Below are 22,034 nucleotides of genomic sequence, written 5' to 3'. Positions count from 1 at the left end.
AGTGCCTTGTGATCTGAGAAGATACCAGGTAAAATTTCAATTCTTTTTATTCTGTTGAGGTTTGTTTTGTGTCCTAGGATATGATCAATTTTGGAGACTGTTCCATGGGGCGATGAGAAGAATGTATATTCTTTATCTTTGGGATGGAGTGTTCTATATGCATCTATCAAGCACAGTTGTTCTAGGGTCTCCGTTAAGTCCCTTATATCTTTGTTTAATTTCTGTTTAGAGGATCTGTCCAGCTCTGTAAGAGGAGTGTTAAGGTCCCCTGTTATTATGGTGTTATAGGATATCCTATTGCTCAGACTGAGTAAGGTCTGTTTCAAGAATCTGGGAGCATTTAAATTGGGTGCATAAATATTTAGAATTGAAACGTCTTCTTGTTGTATTTTTCCCTTTACCAATATAAAGTGACCATCTTTATCTTTTTTGACTGTAGTTGCTTTAAATCCACATGTCTCTGAAAATAAGATTACAACCCCTCTTTTCTTGTGAATTCCATTTGCCTGAAAAATTGTCTTCCAACCCTTAACTTGGAGTTTTAATTTGTCTTTTGTGAAGCTAGGTGTATTTCCTGCAGACAGCAAATGGATGGCTTCTGTTTTTTAATCCAGTCAGCCAATCTGTGCCTCTTCAGTGGGGAATTCAAGCCATTAACGTTTATTGAGATAATTGATAAGTGTGGTAGTGTTCTATTCATCTTATTTTGTGAGAGTCCATTGCTTAGTTTTATCTTTTGCAGCATTGTGGAAGTTAGGTTCTGTCCTTTAATTTCTGAGTTCTGCCTTTGCTGTTGATCCATTGTGAGGGTCAGTGTGTAGAATAGGTTGAAGTATTTCCTGTAGAGCTGGTCTTGTTGTGGGGAATTTCCTCAATGTTTTCATATCAGTAAATGATTTGATTTCTGTGTCATTTTGAAGTTTAGCTTAGCAGGGTACAGAATTCTGGGCTGGAAATTGTTCTGTTTACGTAGATTAAAGGTAGATGACCATTGTCGTCTTGCTTGAAAAGTTTCCTTAGGGAAGTCTCAGTCACCCTGATGTATTTGTCCCTGTGGGTCAACTGGCACTTACTCCTGGCAGCTTGAAGAATCTTTTCTTTTTTCTTGACTTTGGACAGGTTCATCACAATGTGTCTTGGAGAAGCACCTGGGGCCAGATATCCCTTTGAAAAGAGTTTGTCAGAATCTTTGGTGATATTTAGGAAATTTTCATTTATAATATTCTCTAGTATGACTTCCATTCCCCTGGGTCATTCTTCTTCCCCTTCTGGGATACCTATAACTTACATGTTTTGAGCACTTGATCAAGTCCCATAATTCTGTCAGTGAACATTCTGCTTTCTTTTTCTTCTTTTCTGCCGCTTTAACTATCTGAATTATCTCAAGAGCTTTGTCGTCTACCTCTGAGATTCTTTCTTTTGCATGATCTAATCTGTTGTTCATACGTTCTGTTGCATCTTTAAGTTCCCCTAATTGACTGCTTCAGTTCCTTCAGTCCTGCTGTATCCTTTCTTAAATTCTTCATATCGTTCATCTCTTATTTGATTCTGTTTTTTGATTTCCTTTTGGTTATTTTCCACTTTATCAGCAGCTTCCTTCATTGTTTCCATCATTTCCTTCATTTTTTTCATCATCAGTGTTCTAAATTCCCTTTCTGTAATTTCTAACATTTCTTTATAGGTGGAATCCTCTGTAGTAGCTACCTCACAGTCCCTTGGCGGGGTTGCTCTGGACTGGTTTTTCATGTTGCTGGGATTTTTCTGCTGGTTCTTCCTAATGAGTGTTTTCTTTTACCTATTTCCTTGCCCTAATTTTCCTTTCACTTCCTCTTGCTCTTTAAGTTACCGTGCCTCTGGCTTAGGGTTTTGATTTGTCCTTTTGGTATAGGACCAGAAGAATAAGAAGATCGATGAGAAAGAAGGGAAAAAAGAAAAAAAAAAATGAAAAAAGAGAAAGGAGAGGGGCTGAGTAAAAGGGAATATTGACAAAAAGAAGAGAGGCACAGAAAGAGGGAGACAGGAGCAATATAGGTGTACAGTAGGGTACTTTGACCCAAACTTAAAAACCCCCAACCTCTGGGGGTGCCTGGTTGGGTGGTTCCCTTGAGGTTAGCAGCTCTTTGCTAGCCTGTTCATACACAGTATCCCAACTCCACCAAGTAGAGAGGAAAGACAAAAATGCTATAACGCAAACCAAAACAAAGAAACAGGAAACTTTAAGGGATAAAATTGGGGGGTAAACCAAATCATAGAGTTAGAAACACTAGCCAAAATGAAGTTCTCATTGTTAAAGAAAGCAACAATGGAAAATTGTATTTATGCTAGAAAAATGAAGAAAGAAAAGAAAGAAAGAAAAATCTAGAGGGAAAATGTTGAAATTAAAAAAGAAAAACCAAAAACAAAGCAGTATATATATCTTGCTGAATGTTGTCTGGGCAACAGGTGATCTTCTGGGGTATGAGATGTTAACCACAATGCTGATACAGCTATACAAGATGGAGACTGGAGGCCTCTGCTGATTTCTCAAACCTTGCAGGGTAGAGACCCTAAATCTCCCCAGCCCACTTAAAAAGCACTTTAAACTGTTAACCTCAGCTAAGCAGAAACTTTCCCAGGAAAGCACTTGTCACTTGGATCACTCCTGAAGGGACTGTCCACTTACCTAGTGTGCCAAAACTGGTCTCACTCTATGCCCTTCAGGGCCAAGGCTGTAAGGCATCTCAGTCCCTGCCTTTAGGCTGCTCAGTCACTAGAGGACTGGCCCAAGGTATCCTGCCCCATCCTTGCTTTGTATCCCTGAGGGCGGAGCTTGCCCGGCAGTTCTCCCACAATGGCTCCGCTAGACCCACAGGTGAATATTATTAGCTCCATCAGGCTCAGCGATGCCATCTAGTGCCCTAGACAGCGCTTAAAGTCCTCTGCACTCTCGCACACATTCTCCCAAGGCAGTTCAAATGAGTGCCAAATCCCAAAACAAAACAAAACAAAACAAAACAGCTCACCGGTAAGGCCTTTCCAGTTTGCAATCTCGCTGTTGCTGTACTTACAGCTGCCGGGTGTGGGGGATTAGACCGAACGAACACACACACACACACACACACACACACACACACACACACACTCACTTGCCAGTTCTCCACTGCTTTTATCCTCCTCAGGGGGTCCAAAAGTCTTTCGCTGACTCCCTGTGTCCCCAAAGGGATGTTTCTGGACAGATCCCACCAGCCAGAGATGCCTGGAGTCTTCTCTCCCTAGTCTCACCTTGCCTAGTTGCAAGGAAGCTGTTACTCAGCTGCCATCTTGCTCCTCCGTCCTTTAGGATTTTTTTTCTATTTCAGAAAAATAATGCTAGTGAGATTTGGACAGGGATTTCATTCAATGTGGAGATCTCTTTGGGTAGAATGATATTTAATTAATATTAAATCTTCTAATCCATGTACATGGTTGTCTTTCCATTTGCTTGTGTCTTCTTTAATCAGTGTTGTGTAGTTTTCAGAACACAAGTCTTTTACCCCCTTAGCTAAGTTTATTTCTTAGTATTTTTATTCTTTTTTGTACTATTATAAATAGGACTATTTTTCTAATTTCCTATTCACATTGTTTTTAGTCTCTCCCTAGTCTCACCTTGCCTAGTTGCAAGGAAGCTGTTACTCAGCTGCCATCTTGCTCCTCCGTCCTTTAGGATTTTTTTTCTATTTCAGAAAAATAATGCTAGTGAGATTTGGACAGGGATTTCATTCAATGTGGAGATCTCTTTGGGTAGAATGATATTTAATTAATATTAAATCTTCTAATCCATGTACATGGTTGTCTTTCCATTTGCTTGTGTCTTCTTTAATCAGTGTTGTGTAGTTTTCAGAACACAAGTCTTTTACCCCCTTAGCTAAGTTTATTTCTTAGTATTTTTATTCTTTTTTGTACTATTATAAATAGGACTATTTTTCTAATTTCCTATTCACATTGTTTTTAGTGTATAGAAACACAACTGATGTGTGTATGTTAACTTTGCATCCTGCAGTTTTACTGAATTCATTTATTAATTCTAACAATTTTTTTCCCGGAGTCCTTGGAACTTTCTGGATATAAGACCATGTCAGCCTGTAAACAGGGACAATTTTAGTTCCGATTTCGATGGCTCTTATTTATTTTTATTGCCTAATTGTTCTAGCTAGGATTTTCAGTTCTATACTGAATAGAAGTGGCAAGAGTGGACATCCGTCCCTGGTTCTTGATCTCAAAGGAAAAGCTTTCAGTTTTTTACCAAAGTATATTAGCTGTGAAGTTTTCATATGTGACCTTTATTATGTAAAGGTAATTTCCTTCTATTCCTAGTTTATTGAGAATTTTTATCATGAAGGATTTTTTATTTTTTTTGTGTTTACTGAGATGACCATATGATTTTCATCCTTCATTCCATTAATGTAGATATCACATTAATTGATTTTTATATGTTGATTCATTTTTTGCATCCCAGAGATAATTCTCACTTGGCCATAGGGTATGATTCTTTTAATGTGCTATTGAATTGGTTTGTTAGTATTTTGTTAACTTTTGCTTCTGTATTAATCAGGGATATTTTTCTGTTGTGTTCTTGTTTTTTTTTCTTTTTTTGGCAAGGGCTAGGTTTGAACCTTCCACCTCTGGCATATGGGACCGGCACCCTACTCCTTGAGCCACAGGCGCTGCCCTTCTGTTGTGTTCTTTTCTGTGGTATCTTCCTCTGGCTTTGGCATCAGGGTTATGCTGGTCTGATAAAGGAAGTTTTGGAAGTATTCCCTCATCTTACCTTTTTTTGATGAGTTTAAAATGGATTGATATTAATTCCTCTTTAAATCTTTCATTAAATTTACCAGTGAAGTCATCTGGTCTTGGGTTTTCTTTGATGAGAGGTTCTTGATTATTAATTCAATCTCCTTACTAGTTTTAGGTCTGTTCAGACTTTCTGTTTCTTCATGATTCAGACTTGGTAGTTCATATGTTTTTAGAAATGTTTATTTTTTCTAGGTTACCTAGTTTATTAGTGTATATTTGTTCATAATCTCTTAGGATACTTTAAATTTTTATAGTATTAGTGGCAATTATTTCCTCTTTCTTTTTTTTTGAAAGAAAAGAGAGGGATTTATTCTCAAGCATCCAAGGATTTACAAACAAGAACATTTTGTTTTCAAAAGGGATAGGACAATACTGGCAGCCTAAGAAGGGGTCCAGCCCAATGGGCTGGGCTAGACCAAACCCCAGGCTCCTGCCCACCCAGGTCTGCCCTCTGCCTGCTTCAGAGGGATGGCTGGTGACGAGGGGAAGGTCTGGGCAGAGGTGGGAGGTAGGAGAGGCTCCCCCAGGGCTCCCATGTAACACTGAAGGGGTTGGGAATGGATAGGCACACACTCACAAAACAGAAAATCAAGTTAAATAAAAGTAAAACCAAGTAGCCAGCCTCAGGCCTGTGCTGGCCTTGGGACCAGCCAAGTGACCTTCTGGCTACCTGCAGAGGCCCGCATGGCTGGCCCCCAGGAGAAAGCATGGGGGCCAGACCCGTCACCCCCGCTCCTTGACCCCTCACAAAGGGGACCAGAGGCAAGAGAAGGTAGCCTTCCCCTCTGGGGGGCAGAGAGAAAATGACTTCTATTACTTTTTAAACATTCAGCATTTTGTGACTCTTTAGTAATAAGGATAGATTCAATGCAACAGATGAGAGGATATGGCGACCCTAAGCCTATGCTGCTTCTGCTGCTTCAGCCAGGCTCCTCACCTTTGGTGTTGGTTGGGTTTTGTTTGTGGTTTTATGGTTATACTTTTTCTTTTTTTTTTTTTCTTATTTGTTTTGCTATTTTGTTTTTCTCATCCACTTAATTTGCATGCACCACCAACAAACATGAAACAACATCCCCTCCTGCTCCAGCTGCTGCTGCTGCAGCGGGTGACCTGGGGTAGACCTTGGCCAGCTGTACGAGGCACAGTGGCACCATGGGGGTGACTACCCTTTGCTCCCCCTCTCAGCCTGGTGTCCTCCCTCCCCCACTGGAGCCTGTTACACATCCCTGAACCCACATCCACATCCATTCCCTTAGCTCTCAATCTGACTCTGTCCTGTCCTCAATTCCCTCTGGCCTCCTGCTCCCACCACACCTTATGCCCACCTTCCCTGAAGGCCACCCTGTGTGTGGCAATGGCCCTTGGACCTCCTCCACATCCCCTGAGGTCTTCAACTCTCCCCAAGCTGGGGTCAGTCTCCCACCTAGGGCTGGCACCTGAGGCCCCGCAGCCTCAGTGCTCAGCCCAGCCCCCAGTGCCCACAGACGGTTGGGGGCAGGCCGTCACATGCAGCTAAACGTGACTTTGGTAAAAGTTTCTGAAGGTACCAACAAACCCCATGAGAACAAGCTCTCCACAGCCGCCCCCTCCCCGCCGACAAGTACAATAAAATACAATAAATTCGAAAAAGGACCCCCTGAAATAGGGAGGGAGAGAGACCAGCCCCACCAGCTGTAGTCTCAGTGCCACAGCGCCATTATGGAGGCCAATGACTCCACCCCATGGTAACATAAGCAGACCCAGGGGTCTTACCAGGGAGTGGCTGGGTGTAGCCTCGTGCCAGGAGGGTGGGAGAGGCAGGAAGGGTGACAAGGACAGAGGTAGGGGATGACAGAAGAAATAAGTGCGTAGGAAGTGGTGAGAACAGCAGGCTAGGAGCGGTGCTGGGGACTGGAGGGCTCTCTCCTGGCATCTGGGGGCTGCCCCAGCCCAGAGGTTACTACTGAATGAATAGCGAGTCTGCTTGTGGCTTGCTGTCGTCCGTCCACAGTGTCTTTGATGGGGGGGGGGGCCCGCAGGGGGGTACGGCACACAGCTGGCTGACCCCAGGGTGGGAAGAGCTGGGGCCTGGTGGGCCCATCTGTCCATGGCTGGTGGGCAGGGAGTTGGGGGTAGGTGGGTACCCCCTACTTTCTATCCTCAGCATTCAGCAGCTGTCCAGGTCCCAGGTTTCCCCTGGCGGGCAGCTGGGTGGCCAGGTGGAATGGGGGAGTCTGTGGCCATGCCCCTGGCCCCTGTAGGGCTGGCCGCCAACATGCAGCTACCTGAAGAAGGGCAGGTGGTTTGGGCTCAGGACTCTACTAGTCCGTGGTGACTCGGTCTTCACCATGACATCCTTGAACCAGGATGCCACATCCACCTCACGCGTCTCATAGCGCCTGATGAAGCTATCTTGAACTAGCTTATTATACTTTGGTCTCTTCCTGTGATCTTTAGTAAGGCAGTCTTTGAAGAAGGACTGGAAGTCCCCTGAGAAGCCCATGTGACCCGGCAGGAGTAGGCGCTCTTCCTGAAGGACTTTAGTGAGGACCTCAAAGTCCGTCTTGCAGTTCTTGTAGGGAAACCGCCCTGTCGCCAGCTCCACCATTGAGATGCCCAGGCTCCACACATCAGCCTGATATCATAGTCTGGCTTGGTGGGGATCTGGGGGGGTCAATGTGCTTGGGCGCCATGTAGGCGCTGCAGCCTGCGCTCGCATTTTGGCCTTGGAGTCCACCAGGTGCCCGCTGATGCTGAAGTCGCAGAGCTTGATCTGGCCCCACTCATCCAGCAGGATATGCATCTGCTTCTTAAGCTTCTCAGTGTATGTGCCCATGTGCTCCATGGCGATGAAGACATCAGTGTTGGTGATGAAGGTCCCCAAGCACTGCATGATGTAGGGGCAGTTGTGGCTCTTGAGCACCACATCTAGGTCCATGAGGATTCGCTTGTTCTCCTCCTTGTTCCCTGAGCGCTGCGTTAGCTTGACTGCATTTGCTCGGCCTGTCTTTCAGAAGCGCATCTTCCATACCTGGTCGCATGTGCCACTACCCATCTCACCAAGGTTCTCCAGATCATTGATTTCTATCTGGTAGCGCTGGCCCCTGATGGTCAGGTAGCCTGTCTGCTTCATGATCTCCTGCAGCTTCTGGTCAATCTCAATGCTGTCCATGCTGCTGGGTGTGAATAGTGTTGCTGGGAGTCCCAGCATGTGGCAGGGACGGGCAAGAGGTGTGGGGTACTGGGGGGAGCTCTCTGAGGACGGTGAGGGACTGCTCCCGTAGTTGGCCAGGAGGAGCTACAGAGTGGGCTTGGGCCGCTGGCGGCTGATATCCACGAGGCTGGGCCTCGTGGTTCTTCTGCTTCAGCTTTGCTTCTAGGCAGGACAGCTTCTGCTCCAGGGAGGACGCTAACATTTTCCCCACCTCCACTGTGCACCGCCCAGCTGCCCGTCAGCCACGCAGATAAACACCGCACTGCACCTGTGCCAGAATCTATTTCCTTTTTTTGATTTTATTTGCTCGAGCTTTCTCTCATTTTTCTTAGCTAGTCTAGCTAATGCTATATTAGCTATTTTAATTGTCAATTTTATTTGTTTAATTTTTTAGTTTACTGATTTTCTCCATTTTTTTATATTTCCTATTTCATTTATTTCTGCTTGAATCTTTCTTTTTTATTTACCCCATCTTCTAACTTTGTCCTTAATTCTTTTTTCTACTTATTTCACGTTACTTCAGGTATAAAGTTAGGTTGTTGATTTGAGTTTTTCTTCTTTTTTAATGTGTTTATTGCTGTAAACTTCCCTTTTTGTATCTGCTTTTACTGCATCCCAAAATTTTGTTATGTTGTATTTTGTTTTCAACTGTCTCAAAATATTTTCTTTTCTTTTTTTTTGAGACACAGTCTCACTTTGTCGGCCTCGTTAGAGTGCTGTGGCATTACAGCTCACAGCAACCTCCAGCTCCTGTAGGCGATTCTCTTGCCTCAGCCTCCTGAGCAGGTGGGACTATAGGCCCCTGCCACAATGCCCAGCTATTTTTTGGTTACAGTTTGGCCAGGGCCAGGTTCAAACCCACTACCCTCAGTATATGGGGCCAGCACCCTACTCACTGAACCACAGGTGTTACCCCAAAATATTTTCTAATTTCCTTTCTATTTCTTTTGTGATCCATTGATTGTCAAAAGTATGTTTGTAATTTTTCAGTTTTCCTTTTGCTATCGATTTCTGATTACATTCTATTTGGTCAGAAAAGATACTTGATATGATTTAATCTTTTTAAATTTGTTAAGACTTGTTTTGTGGGGCAGCGCCTGTGGCTCAAAGTGGTAGGGCACTGGCCCCATATGCCGGAGGTGGCAGGTTCAAACCTAGCCCCAGCCAAAAACTGCAAAAAAACTGTTAGGTTTTGTGGCCTAACATAAGGTCTCTTCTGGATAATATTCTGTGAGTGCGTGAGAAGAATACTGTTGCTGTTGAATGGAATGCTCTGTATATGTCTGTTAGGTCCATTTTGACTGTATCATTGTTAAAGTTCATTGTTTCTTCGTGGATTTTCTGATTTTTCTGTCCACTGTCTTATTATAAGTGCATTGCTGCCTCTTATAACTTAATTTTCTAACTCAAAAACCCATGGATTTGGTTTGCTCTCCTAGTGGCACTCTTTTTTTGTTGTTTTTTTTTTTTTAATAAGGAAATTCAGAGAGATTTTTAAAAAGATAACGACCGTGGTAACTATGTGACTTTTTTGCTAGAATTCTCCTCACCATTTCATATGTATTATAGCATTTTAGGGAGCTCTCCCAATGAAATGTTACGGTACCCTATCCTTCCTACTCCCCTGCCCATGTCCAAATTCCTGAACCTTAGAAAGCATGAATATAATAAAAAAACTGTTGACTATTGGCTTATACCACTAAATTGGGGTTATTTTATTACAAAACCGAGTAACCATGGTGTTTGGTTTGGCTGGTTGGAGAAGATGAGCCATTCTAGATTTGGGGAGAGAACTGAAGGGTGAGCAGAGCTTGGAGACAAGCCAGCATGGTCCCTGCCTGAGAGCTGTTGTTTCTCTAACTAAAGGAGTGGCTCACTCACCAGTGTATAGCACCACTGCACACCAAGGGATGTGTGCAGGGTCTGCCAGGGTCGACATCTTATCTTTTCAGTCCTAGCACTTGAGTAGCCACCTGGTCCTGGTTCAAGGTAGCCTAGCCACACCAAGGACAAGGATGTGCTGTTTGTTCAGATTTTTTAAAAAGACAAAGACAAAACGTTTTGGGGGATGGAAAATGCACATTTATTTTCATTTTTTGTTTTTTTTTTGTTTTTTTTTTTTGAGACAAAATCTCACTTTGTCACTGTTGGTAGACTGCTGTGGCGTCATACCTGACAGTAACCTCAAACTCAAGTGATTCTCTTGCCTCAGCCTCCTGAGTAGCTGGGACTACAGGCACCCTCCCCACCCCCCAGCGCCTGGCTATTTTTAGAGATGGGGTCTCTCTCTTACTCAGGTTCGTCTCGAACTCCTGAATTTAGGAAACCCACCCACCTTGTCTCCATATGTGTTGTTTTAAGATACTTCTTTTTTTTTTTTTGTAGAGACAGAGTCTCACTGTACCGCCCTCAGGTAGAGTGCCGTGGCGTCACATGGCTCACAGCAACCTCTAACTCTTGGGCTTACGCGATTCTCTTGCCTCAGCCTCCCGAGCAGCTGGGACTACAGGCGCCCGCCACAACGCCCGGCTATTTTTTTTGGTTGCAGTTCGGCCGGGGCTGGGTCCGAACCCGCCACCCTCGGCATATGGAGCCGGCGCCCTACTCACTGAGCCACAGGCGCCGCTTTAAATTTTTTTCAATGAAACATACATTTGAATTACAGAAAGCCATCAAATCAAGAGTTCTTTTTTCTTTTTTTCCTTTCTTGATACAGGGTCACACTGTGTTGCCTGGGCTCAAGTGAGAACCTCCTGCCTCAGCCTCCCATACTGGGATATACCTAATTTTTTAAAAATTAGCATAGCTAATTTTTTTTATTCTTTGTAGAGACAGGGTGTCTCTTTGTTTCCTAGGCTGGTCTCAAATGCCTGGGCTCAAGTGATCCTTCTGCCTTGTCCTTCCAAAGTGCTAGGATTGCAGGCATGAGCCACCGGGCCCAGTATTGGGGTTCTTTTTTCAAACTTAGCTTTCTGACCTTGTTGAGCATTTACCTATTATAATTATATTGATGTATCAGGATGCCGTTGGCTACAAATAATAGGAATGCTATCTCAGCACATTTTTTATTATGTTTCATTTCTGGAAGTCCAGAGGTACAGGAAGCCCTGGAGTTGGCTAGTCTTGCCTTTCATTTTTTGTCAACGACCCAGGTCCTTTCCATTTCCCTGTTCTGACATCCGCAGTACTGACAGCTTCCTGAAGCCAGAAGCAAATTGGCAACAACAGTGCTATAGCGGACTGAATATCTGTGTCCTCTTCAAAATTCATGTTTAAACTCTGACTTCCAGTGTGATGGTATTTGGAGATGGAGTCCTTAGAAGAAAATTAAGTTTAGATGAGATCATGAGGGCAGGACTCTCATGATGGAATTAAATGTCCTTAGAAGGAGAAATACAAGGGAGCTCTTCCTCTCTCCCACCATGCGAGGACCCTAAGAAGGTGGCTGTCTGCAAGCCAAGCAGTGAACCCTCACTGGGAACCACTTAGGCCACCACCTTGATCTTGCAAGTGTGACACATAAATTTTGGTTTTTTAAGCTACTGAGTGTATGGTATTTTGTTTTAGTGCCTTCAGGGAGACACATAAGTGCCAATAGCCTCATCTAGACAGTACAGCTTCCAAAGTAGGCAACCACCATGTTGCCGAATTTGGTCAAAAGAAGAATTTTTACGTGTAACCAATAGCCTAAGGAGCTGGGTCTAGGGGCAGAACTCTTACCCTAGCAAGATTTTTGACATATGATTCTGTTGGCTTAAAATGAGAATGCTACATTCAAGTTTTCTGTGATGAATAGGCATTGCTTTTATAATCAGGAAAAAAAATTAAAGTAAAATAAGCCTTCAAACTATCTTTTAGAAGTGTTCTAAAATTAGATTGTGTGGTGATTGCATTGAAGTGTACACTTTAAATTGGCGAATTTTATATGTGAATTATATCACAGTAAAGCTGTGTTTTAAAAATAATTTTTAGAAATCGCCTGAATTTCAAAGCTTAAAAACCATGTGCTACAGCTCTGTGGTGCCTGCCTTGTAAGGCAAGGGCACCTTTGGCGGTGTGTTTCACTTCACAGCTTCTTTTAGTGACTATTCCTTTTTTTATATGTGGTAAATATTCTTCATGCTGTACAAAGCATTTTATATTTTATAATCAAAGGTTTAGTATGCTTATAATAAAAATAAAACTGATACTGAATTATTGGATGTTATTGACCTTGTTACCACTTTTTAAAATTTATTTTCTCTTTTAATCCACTAAGACTCTTTCTATTGTAAAGTAACAAAGGATCCAGTTTAAATTGATTTAAGTCAGAGGAAACTTCAGTGGCACATGTAACCCAGAGGTCAGCAGTCTCCAGGCTAGCTTTACTGAGGCTCAGATGGTGCCGGTGGGCTCTGACTCTCTTTGTGTTTCTTTTTCCATTCCCTCTGGCTTGGCTCAATTCTCAGGCCCAACAGATTCTGATCACATCAGGTGCCCGCCCCTACCTGATTGCCATAGCAAGGGGAGAGTACTATTAGCTTATACATGGACCCCATGCTTCACTTTGAACCTCTCCCTAGGTGTATAGGATAGGGGAGTGGTAGTTCATCAGAGCGAAACTGGGATCTGTTTCCGGTTGCCAGGTGGCAAATCCTACCACTTTCCTCCTGCTTCCCTGCCTTCACTTCCTTTTTTTGGTCATTTTATTCTTCCTGCTTCAATTCTTCAGGGCATATCTACCGTTTAATTCTCTTTAACATATAGTTCTCACCTATAGGAAGTCTTTCAGCTACTAGTGACTTCTGGAAGGAACATTCAAGCTTGATGACTGAGTGGAAAAACTTCTCTTCTGTGAGGGAGAACAGTGTGCAGATAGGCCAAGTCAATAAGACAAGTCAAAACTCGAAAGTTAAGCAAAAATCAAGACCTTAATAGATTGTCTCTAGTTTTCTACTGAATCTCACTATTTTGAGTTTGGATTGGGAGACTTAAGAGTGTTTATTACCTTAACTATAGGAGACATGTGAGAATCAGTTCTTAATCCCCCAGCTTTTATGGCTTTCGATTCCTTTTCTTTTCTTTTTTTTTTTTTTTTTAGAGACAGAGTCTTACTTTATTGCCCTCGATAGAGTGCTGTGGCGTCACAGCTCACAGCAACCTCTCAACTCCTGGGCTTAGGCGATTCTCTTGCCTCAGCCTCCCAAGTAACTTGAACTACAGGTGCCCGCCACAACACCTGTCTATTTTTTTGTTGCAATTTGACCAGGGCCAGACTCAAACTCGGCACCCTACCCACTGAGCCACAGGTGCTGCCCTCAATTCATTTTCTAACTTTTTTCTGTTTTCTTCTGTCAATGTAAATTCGTGTCCATTTGCTTATCATTTTGATGGGTTTCAATCAAATGTGTTTAATCTGCTGAAAACAGTGCTAGATTCGGTTGTTTTGTTTTGATTTTTACTGCAGTGATTCTCTGATTTATTTTAGTAGAATTATTCTACAGTTAAGTCTTTTCCAAGTTCTTAGTAAAATGAATCTTTGTAATTTTAAGAATTTTCTCAAAATTGTTCCATTAAAACTTTGGCACACACTGTAACTTGCCTGCTAGAGGATAATAAAATGAATGAGAATACCAAATGAAAAATAACGAGAAGTGTGGAAGCATCTTATCTTGTTAGTTTTGATAGATTTTTTTTTTTTTTTTTTATCGTGGGCAGCTGTGTTAGTGGTTTGGTTTTTGTAAGGTGGACATGTATTTAGTAAGTACTTCAGAGCAAAACGTTCTGTGGATTTCAGGTGCTTTGCTACCTTAAACTTGAAAAGCACTACTTTTCAGGACAATCAAATTACTAATAGTATGTGCAGTATAGGCTCTGAGGCCTGGTGGTCAGCTGTATTCACATCACTGGGCATGGTTGTTGCAGGAGCGTTATTATGTCTATAATCATGAACACACTTAGAATTGGTTTCTACTGTTTTGAAAAGTGTACTTATCCAGAATTAAGATATGCTTATCTGACATTTCCTGAACTGACATATCTGACACGGACAAGAAAAGAACCGCCTAGGAGAGCCAGTTAACTTTTGCTGTTTTCTTGCTTGTGTCCTGCCTGCTTTTGTTCCACAGTTAGTCCATTGGTGTATTCATAATTATCATTTGTTCTTGTTCACTTTCTTGTTTCCTATTTCTTCTTTTTATCTTTGGCTTACTTTTAGCAGCTTCTTAGGTGAATGAGCATTTGAATAATAAATTGATTCAGCTTCTTAAATTTTGTACAGTACAGGTTGAAAATCCCAAATCCAAAACCTAAAATGTTTCAAAACTTGAACACTTTTCTGAGTGCTAACACAGTGACTTTCAAAAGAAATGCTGATTAGAGTATTTCAGAGTTGAGGGTTTTATTTTCAACTTTTTCTTTTTTTTTAAGGACAGAGCCTGCTGCCCAGGCTAGTGTGCTGTGGCCTCAGCCTACCTCATAACAACCTCAAACTCCTGGGCTGAAGCAGTCGTTCTGCCTTAGACTCCTGAATAGCCAAGACTATAGACACCCACTTCAATGCCTGGCTAAACTTTTAGAAGAGGTAGAATCTCACTTTTACTCAGACTGGTCTTGAGCTCCTGATCTCAGGCAATCCCTCTTTGGCCTCTCAGAGTGCTAGGACTCTAAGTGTGAGCCACTGCACCCAGCCTGGATTTGAGTTTTTTTGAATTTGGGATGTTCATATTCTAAAATCAAAAAAAATTAGAAATTAGACATTTTTCTGGCCTCAAGCATTTTGGAGAAGAGATATTCAGCCTGTTTCAGACTGAACAACAAGGCAGCACAGTCCTTTTAGCAGTCCTATGTTTGATTTCTGCCATACTCATGCAACAGGAGACAAACATTAATAATTAAGCATTGTGCCCTCCCAGGGCACTGCTACTCCTGTTTCAGTGTCATCATGGAGGTGGGCCCAGAACAGAGTCGGAAAACCCAGGAAGGAACCTTCCCTCCTCCTCTGAACGCCTGGTCAGTGGAAAATAACTTCACCTCATTCCCATTCATTAAACTTAATTGGCCTCTATAGAGATTCATTTATCCTGGACGAGTAACACAGCATCTTGTTTCTAAAAGGTTCTGGACCCAAGGATGAAAGATTATTCCAAGGCTCAAAACGAAAGGAAGATGGAAACCCTGTTCTGTAGAAGTAATGTGGTCTTTATTTCCACCTGGATGCAGGTGGGGTGAAATCAAGAAAGAAATCCCACGTGTGGGTTATAGATTTAAAGGGCGGGGAGGGCAGCAGTTGGTGGCATTACTATTTCCTGGGAGGGACATGAGTCTGACCCTTCCTGGGCGGGGCAGGTACACCTGATTCTATCAGTTTCAAGATCTGAATGTTGCCTGAGGCTTCAGTAAGCCTGTCCACCATCCCATCACACCCTCTGATTTCCCTTCTTGAATATGCTCCAGTAGTATAACCCTCACCAGCCCAGTCTGAGCCTGCTGGTCTCCTCCGTTACGTACGTACGCATGTGTGTGTGGACAGGCAGACAGACGTGTTAACAACACAGCAAAGTCTGATGTTGTGTTCTATGGTTCTTACATCAGCCATTTAGCCCCAACAAAGATGATTCTTCTTGACAATATAAGATGCCTTTGTACCATAAGCACCCTCTAGAGTTTAATTATAGAATTGACTACAGTAAGGTCTAATACATTTTTTTAAAAAATAATGTTTATAGTATTTTAAATTGTATTAAGTTCAAGGAAGGTGTAAGTTGTAGATAATAAGACATATACCATAACTGGGACTTAGAAAATGATATCCCTAGGTGGCGCCTGTGGCTCAAAGTGGTAGGGCGCCAGCCCCATGTGCCAGATGTGGCGGGTTCAAACCCAGCCCTGGCAAAAACTGCAAAAAAAAAGAAAGAAAGAAAATGATATCCCTAAGTGGAGGCCTCTGAAGCAAAGTTTCCCTCTGACCCTCTCCTGCCGTCCACCCCTCAACCTCATTCTCTCCTGAGGCAAGCTATTGAAACTAACATTCTTCTCTAAAGCAGGCCATAGAAACCAGAACCCTTCCTCCCCAAAGCCAGCCATAAAACCCAAAAATATTAGTCTAATTTTTCTCTGCATTTCTGTGTGAAAACTGGCCACAAAGAAATTCTCTAATCTACCTTGTTTGATTGTAGGTCATAAGATAAACGCCCCCCTGCCCAACCCTTCCAGAAAGGATCTTGCCCCATACCAGAGAGGAAGGAATGCTGCACAAGGAGGCCAAGAAGAATGTGGACAGGCCTTGCTGAGTTTCCCATTCAGTAGATCATACCATATCCAGACACAGTTCTGCCTGCCTATCTATTATCTTCATTGAACCTAAGCATAAAAATGGGTTGTTTTCAGCCTGGTGTGATGGTTCCCACCTGTAATCCCAGCACTCTGGGAGGCTGAGGCGGGTAGATTGCCTGAGCTCACAGGTTTGAGACCAGCCTGAGCCAGAGCGAGACCCCATCTCTAAAAATAGCCAAGCACTGTGGCAGGTACCTGTGGTCCCAGGTATTCTGGAGTCTGAGACAAGAGAATTGCTTGAGCCCAAGAGTTTGAGGTTGCTGTGAGCTATGATGCCACAGTACTCTACCAAGGGTGACAAGGTGAGACTCTGTCTCAGAAAAAAAAAGAGGCCGGGTGTGGTGGTGGATCTGGGAGGCCGACGCAGGTGGATTGCTTGAGCTCACAGGTTTGTGACCAGCCTGAGCAAAAGCAAGAGCCCATCTCTACTAAAAATAGAAAAACTGAGGCAAGAGGATCGCTTCAGCCCAAGAGTTGCTGTGAGCTATGACACCACGGCACTCTACCCAGGGCAACAGCTTAAGACTGTGTCTCAAAAAAAAGAGTTGTTTTCCCCTTGTCTCGGAGTGTACAATATGATCATGACCATACTCATGGAAAACTATGATCAAATAATTTATTATTGCTTCTCTCTTTTTAAACTATCAAGGGTGTTGGCCATGACCCTTATGATGGAGAAGAAAGGAATCACCACCTTTCCAGCCTTCATCCTCCACATACTTTTTTTTAAAGCAGATATTTAAAGCAAGGTTGCTTTAGGTGACTGGCTCTGTAGGACCTGGTGATCCATTTATACATCTCAGATTTGGGAACTGAGCCTGTACCCTAAAGACTGGACCTTGCTATCAGTCTGATTTAAAAAAAAACTGAAGGAAGCAAGTATAAATTTTTCCAGTCATCCTTCCAGCCAGGAAGATTTTTATGAACCTGTGTGTTAAGTTTGGAATCCATAGATTTATCAGAAAGAAGGGACTGAGAACATGTACTCATTTTATAAAGGATGAGTCTTGGCTTCTAAAAATGGGTAATGGGTTTAGGCTGGTTATCTCTGTTTAAGGGTAGAGGGAAACACCTATTATAAATTCTCCCAGGCCTTCCAGCTCCTCATTAAGAAACTTTAAAAAAAAAAAGAAAATGAAAATGGTGGGAGGCGGATAGTTCTGAGAATTTAAGTGGAACAGAATGATGAGGTCTGTCTGGTGGCCAAAGGAGTAGGTGGGGTTGGGGGGAAGCAGGGGTTTTGCTTATGCAGCCAGTGCTACAATGAAGAGGACCTCGGTGCAGATGGGCAGTACCCTGCAAAATGTAGCCCATAATTCAAGCTGTCAGCTTAATCACACTGTTTCCAGGTAAAGAGAAGGAGCCCTTGTTTCCTGGGTAAAGGGAAGGAGCACTGTTTGCTGACCCCTGGTCCACAGCCTGCCACATTCTGCCTCGCTCTGTCGGCCTTTGTGCTGCTGTCCCCTCCTTCCCTCCTTTTTGGTATTGTGCTCCCTTCAAGTGGCCCCCTGGAAGGGACCACCCAGGGGGCTGCACAATGGAGACCGAGGTAGCCACCAAAACATAGGTTTTGTTAAGACAGCCCTTTACAAGAAAACTACTGTTTAACTATGTATGTGTTTGTCCTTTCTACAACTTTTGTGTGGCAAACAAAACCCCATATACAAACTTCACTGTGGCCTCACAGACAGCTGTTCTGGTCATCGGATGTCAGGCCTGAAATAGTCGCTTCCAGTTTATTTTCCCAGGCACTAATTCTTGATGTGTTTTATGTTTACATGGTTAGATTTATGGCCAGGAAATTTGATATCAAACTAAATTATATCAGTAGTCCTCTGAGTTGGTGCCTGGGCATTGCTCTTGGGTGAAATTTGTTGGTAATGCTATTTTAACAAAAACTAGCAGCTGGGAATTCAGTTTTGAATAGCCATTTACACCTCTGTAAAAGGATTAGCTCTAACCAATTGTTACACTGTTTAAACCTTAATTTGCATCCGTATGGAGGTGGATCTTCTGAGGACTTCTCTGTGGCTTCCAGTTGTATTTGTGTACCTGTGGGTGGGAGAGTCACTAGAAATTTCCTCTTATAGGGTGGAGGTGCTAAGTTGCTTCAGGATAATCAGGTTTTGACTATCAACAACAGTGGGTTCATTAGTTACATTTTGTAGCAGTTGTGGCCCTTGAATGTTTGGTACATGGATACATTCTATAATATTACATGTGTTTCAAATAAGAGCCTTCCTGGAGGATTAAAGTCCTCTTCCTGGAGGATTTTAAATGTTAATTTTCATCCACAGATTTCCTTAGGGATCAAATGTAAAAAACCAGAACCAGAACTTGATAAAGTGATAGTTATGAAAGTAATCTTTTCTCTCCAGACCCTGTGTTCTTACTTAAAAGATCAAAACCTAACTTTTAGGCTCCACGCCTATAGCTCAGTGGTTACGGCGCCAGCCACATACACTGGAGCTGGTAAGTATGAACCCAGCCTGGGCCTGCCAAACAACAATGACAACTACAACCAAAAAATAGCAGGGCATTGTGGCGGGCACCTATAGTCCCAGCCACTTGGGAGGCTGAAACAAGAGAATCTCTTAAGCACAAGAGTTTGAGGTTGCTGTGAGCTGTGACGCCATCGCACTCTGCCGAGGACGACATAGATGCTGTCTCAAAAAAAAAAAAAAAGCCTAACTTTTAAATGTCTTACCACAAAAAACAAATAAGTGAGGTGATGACGATGTTAATCAGTTAGATTTAAGCATTCGGCATTATATATCAAATTATCACATTGTATAAAGATCAGCTCAGTGCCTGTAGCTCAAGCAGCTAAGGCACCCGCCACATACACCAGAGCTGGTGGGTTCGAATCCAGCCCAGGCCTGCCAAACAAAAATGACAACTACAACCAAAAAACAGCCAGACTTTGTGGTGGGCGCCTGTAGTCCCAGCTACTTGGGAGGCTGAGGCAGGAGAATCTCTTTAACCCAGGAGTTGGAGGTTTGCTATGAGCTGTGATGCCACGGCACTCTACCCAGGGTGACAGTTTGAGGTGCTCTCTGAAAAAAAAAAAAAAAATTAAAGATCAAAGCTTGTTTATGCTTACAGTTGTTCTATAGACAGTAGATAAACTTGTCTTTTCACTAGTATAAAGCTGGAACTATAAGTCAGTTTCCGATGCCCAGCATTGGCCAGAGTGAGTTCTAATTATAAGGTAGTGAGCCTGGGGTGGGGGGGGAGGTGGGCAGAGAGGAAAACTAGCTGATCAGGAGTATGGGGGAAGAGAGGGTATTACGTACGTGCTATTAAACAGATGAAAATTGACAGAGTTTGGAATGTTTCGTTGGAATGAAAAGTTTGGTAACCACCTCGTCACTAGTTAATTCTGTCAGTTTTTCCATCACAAAACACTTGTTCAGTTATTTATTCAATAAATATTTATTAAGTATCCCTGCCAGGCGCTATGCTAACTACTGAAATTAGTGATATTGTATGTGGAATTGTACAAGGAGTAAAAGGAATTGTGTCTGTTGCAGAGAGTGGTCAGGATGGTAAAAGTCATTTAAAAGGACTGCAGTCTACAGGTTTTCCATGTAATAAACATGCCAGGCAAAAGAAAGGTAGATAAACCTGTTTATGAATAAACATCACCCTTTTAAGAAATGTTAAAGGAATTGGATACAATGGATTGAAGATGTTTGAGGGACTCCCCAGGAAATAACAACAGCATCTTGTCTTGAATCTCTGGGAAAAGCACAGGCGTTCCAAGAGAGGTCAGACCAAGGCAGAGTCTTCGTGGTTCTAGGAAAGCAACCACAACTAGATTTGTTTTCTTTTTCACTTTCAAAAATTTTGATTTAGGAAGTGACTGAATCTGTTAGTTCAACCCACAAAAACTAAAGAAATCATAGTTTAAAAATTAAAAGTTATGAATAAGGAAGCTTACTCATTTTGCTTGCATGTTATCTTTGTACCTGTGCCAAAAGAGAACAAAAGGGGGAAAGAACTTACCTTAGTTGATTTGCACCTGCAAAAAAATTTTTACTATGTTAGTTTGACAAAAATACGTTTCTTTAGTTTTTTGTTTATTTATTAGGAAAAAAATACAGAGCCACAAACTGCTACAAGTAAAAAGAATTTAGTATGAGAAAGCTGGACAATGCTTGCATTTTTTAGTAAAGTTATTTTCAGCAAAAAACCTGATGATTATTTTATAAACTAAAATCTGGTAAAATGTGGAAAGGGCATTGTTAGAAATCCTTGGCACAGACCAGCTCATCTTTTAGCCAGAGAAAGTTGTGAGTTAATCTATATTATAAACTCTATGCAAACGGTGCTTGTTGCCATCTTATTGATCACCAAATGCCAAAGATACAGGAAGTCTTGGACAGGTATTAATACAATAACCATAAAAAATACTGTGGTAATAGGGATGTCATATGAATTTTAATTACTGGATTTAAATGTTGTCCTGTCAGCAGATACTCTCATTAAAGTATGTGTTCTGCATTATGAGGACTGCTGTGAGAAGTTTAAACAGTAAACTAAAAATTCAGTTGCTGTCCTCACCAAGCTTTTGGTCTTGTTGAGAAGATGGGGCAGACATCGCCTAACTACAGAACAGTATAGGGCAGGCTGTTGTCTGTATTGTGCTAAAGTAATTCAAGGATGAGAAAGATTCTGTGAGTGAGGTAGTCCAGGAAGCTTCTAGACGGGTGTGAGATGAGCTAGCTGAGTAAGCGACATTTAGACCAATCAGTTGGTAAACCACAAAGGTTTCCTGGCATTTGTCCTGGCAGGACATTCAAGCATCACTGCACACTGGCACGATGAGGTGACAGTGCAGGGTGTAGGCTGAGTACAGCTGCAGGTAATAGGGGGCGTATCTTCTGTGGAGAATTTTAAAACAGTAGTAAGATCACTAAAAGTAAGTGTGTCTTCTTACTGCCATTCTTGGGGTGGCAGAGATAAAATATGCCTCCCTAGGAAGGAGGGAGGCTATTCCCGCTGCAGCTCCCCCAGATCCCCCCACCACACCAGCCAGTGTTCACTGTGTGCAATACTGGCATTTTAGAGGACATACAAAACCTTAAGCCATTGTTTTTGCACCATGTTTACAGCCTGGTTCAGAAAGTGATTCTAAAGGCAGTCTGAGTTGGAGGGCACAAGCCCTTCTGTGGGTTGCAAATGGATTCTGCCTTTCCAGTGCAGCGTGGAAACTTCTTCTGAATTAATCACCATGGTTTATAAAGCGGGAGTTGCCACATGAAAATCAAACTTACACTTCTGAATTTCCAGCTTCTTGTAAAAACTGGGAATATCTAGGCTCACCGGGACACATTCCACAGTGGGAGCTGAGGGTGACCCTGGCTCTCTGTAGCCCTGCCCCATCCCACCACAGCCTGGGAAGGTCCTGGTAACCTTCCCTGTAAGGCACTTGAGTGCCTCCCTAGCTGAGTGGTGAGAGACTGTTTCTTCCTCTTCTGACTCTCACTCTTACCTGCTCCTCCTCTGCCACCTGTAGCACAAGGTCAGTCTCCTGACAGCTCAGCCTTGGGTCTCTCTCCTCAGCCAACTTCTTGCAAAGCTGCCAGACTAACCCTCTCAAAAACACTGCTTTCAAGAAACCAGCGATGGCTTGGAAATCCACAATTTATTGCTGTATTCTTTCCAAAGTTTCATATTAATTTAATTTCCCATTACTATTCTTTCCTCATCA

The 22,034-nt window shown here is 42.7% G+C and overlaps 1 protein-coding gene and 1 pseudogene across 10 annotated transcripts in view; one reads left to right on the top strand and one right to left on the bottom strand.

The window, feature by feature from the left end:
* Positions 1 to 22,034, top strand: part of KIZ (kizuna centrosomal protein) — a 153,209-nt gene that overhangs the window by 81,509 nt on the left and 49,666 nt on the right. The gene's annotated exons all lie outside the window — the stretch shown is intronic.
* On the bottom strand, positions 7,032 to 8,207 carry LOC128573739 (dual specificity mitogen-activated protein kinase kinase 7-like; annotated as a pseudogene).

This window comes from Nycticebus coucang, chromosome 21 (assembly GCF_027406575.1).
Source record: "Nycticebus coucang isolate mNycCou1 chromosome 21, mNycCou1.pri, whole genome shotgun sequence".
Taxonomy (NCBI): Eukaryota; Metazoa; Chordata; class Mammalia; order Primates; family Lorisidae; genus Nycticebus; species Nycticebus coucang.
Note: the sequence above shows the minus strand (reverse complement) of the source record. Positions and strands in the feature narration are given on the sequence as shown.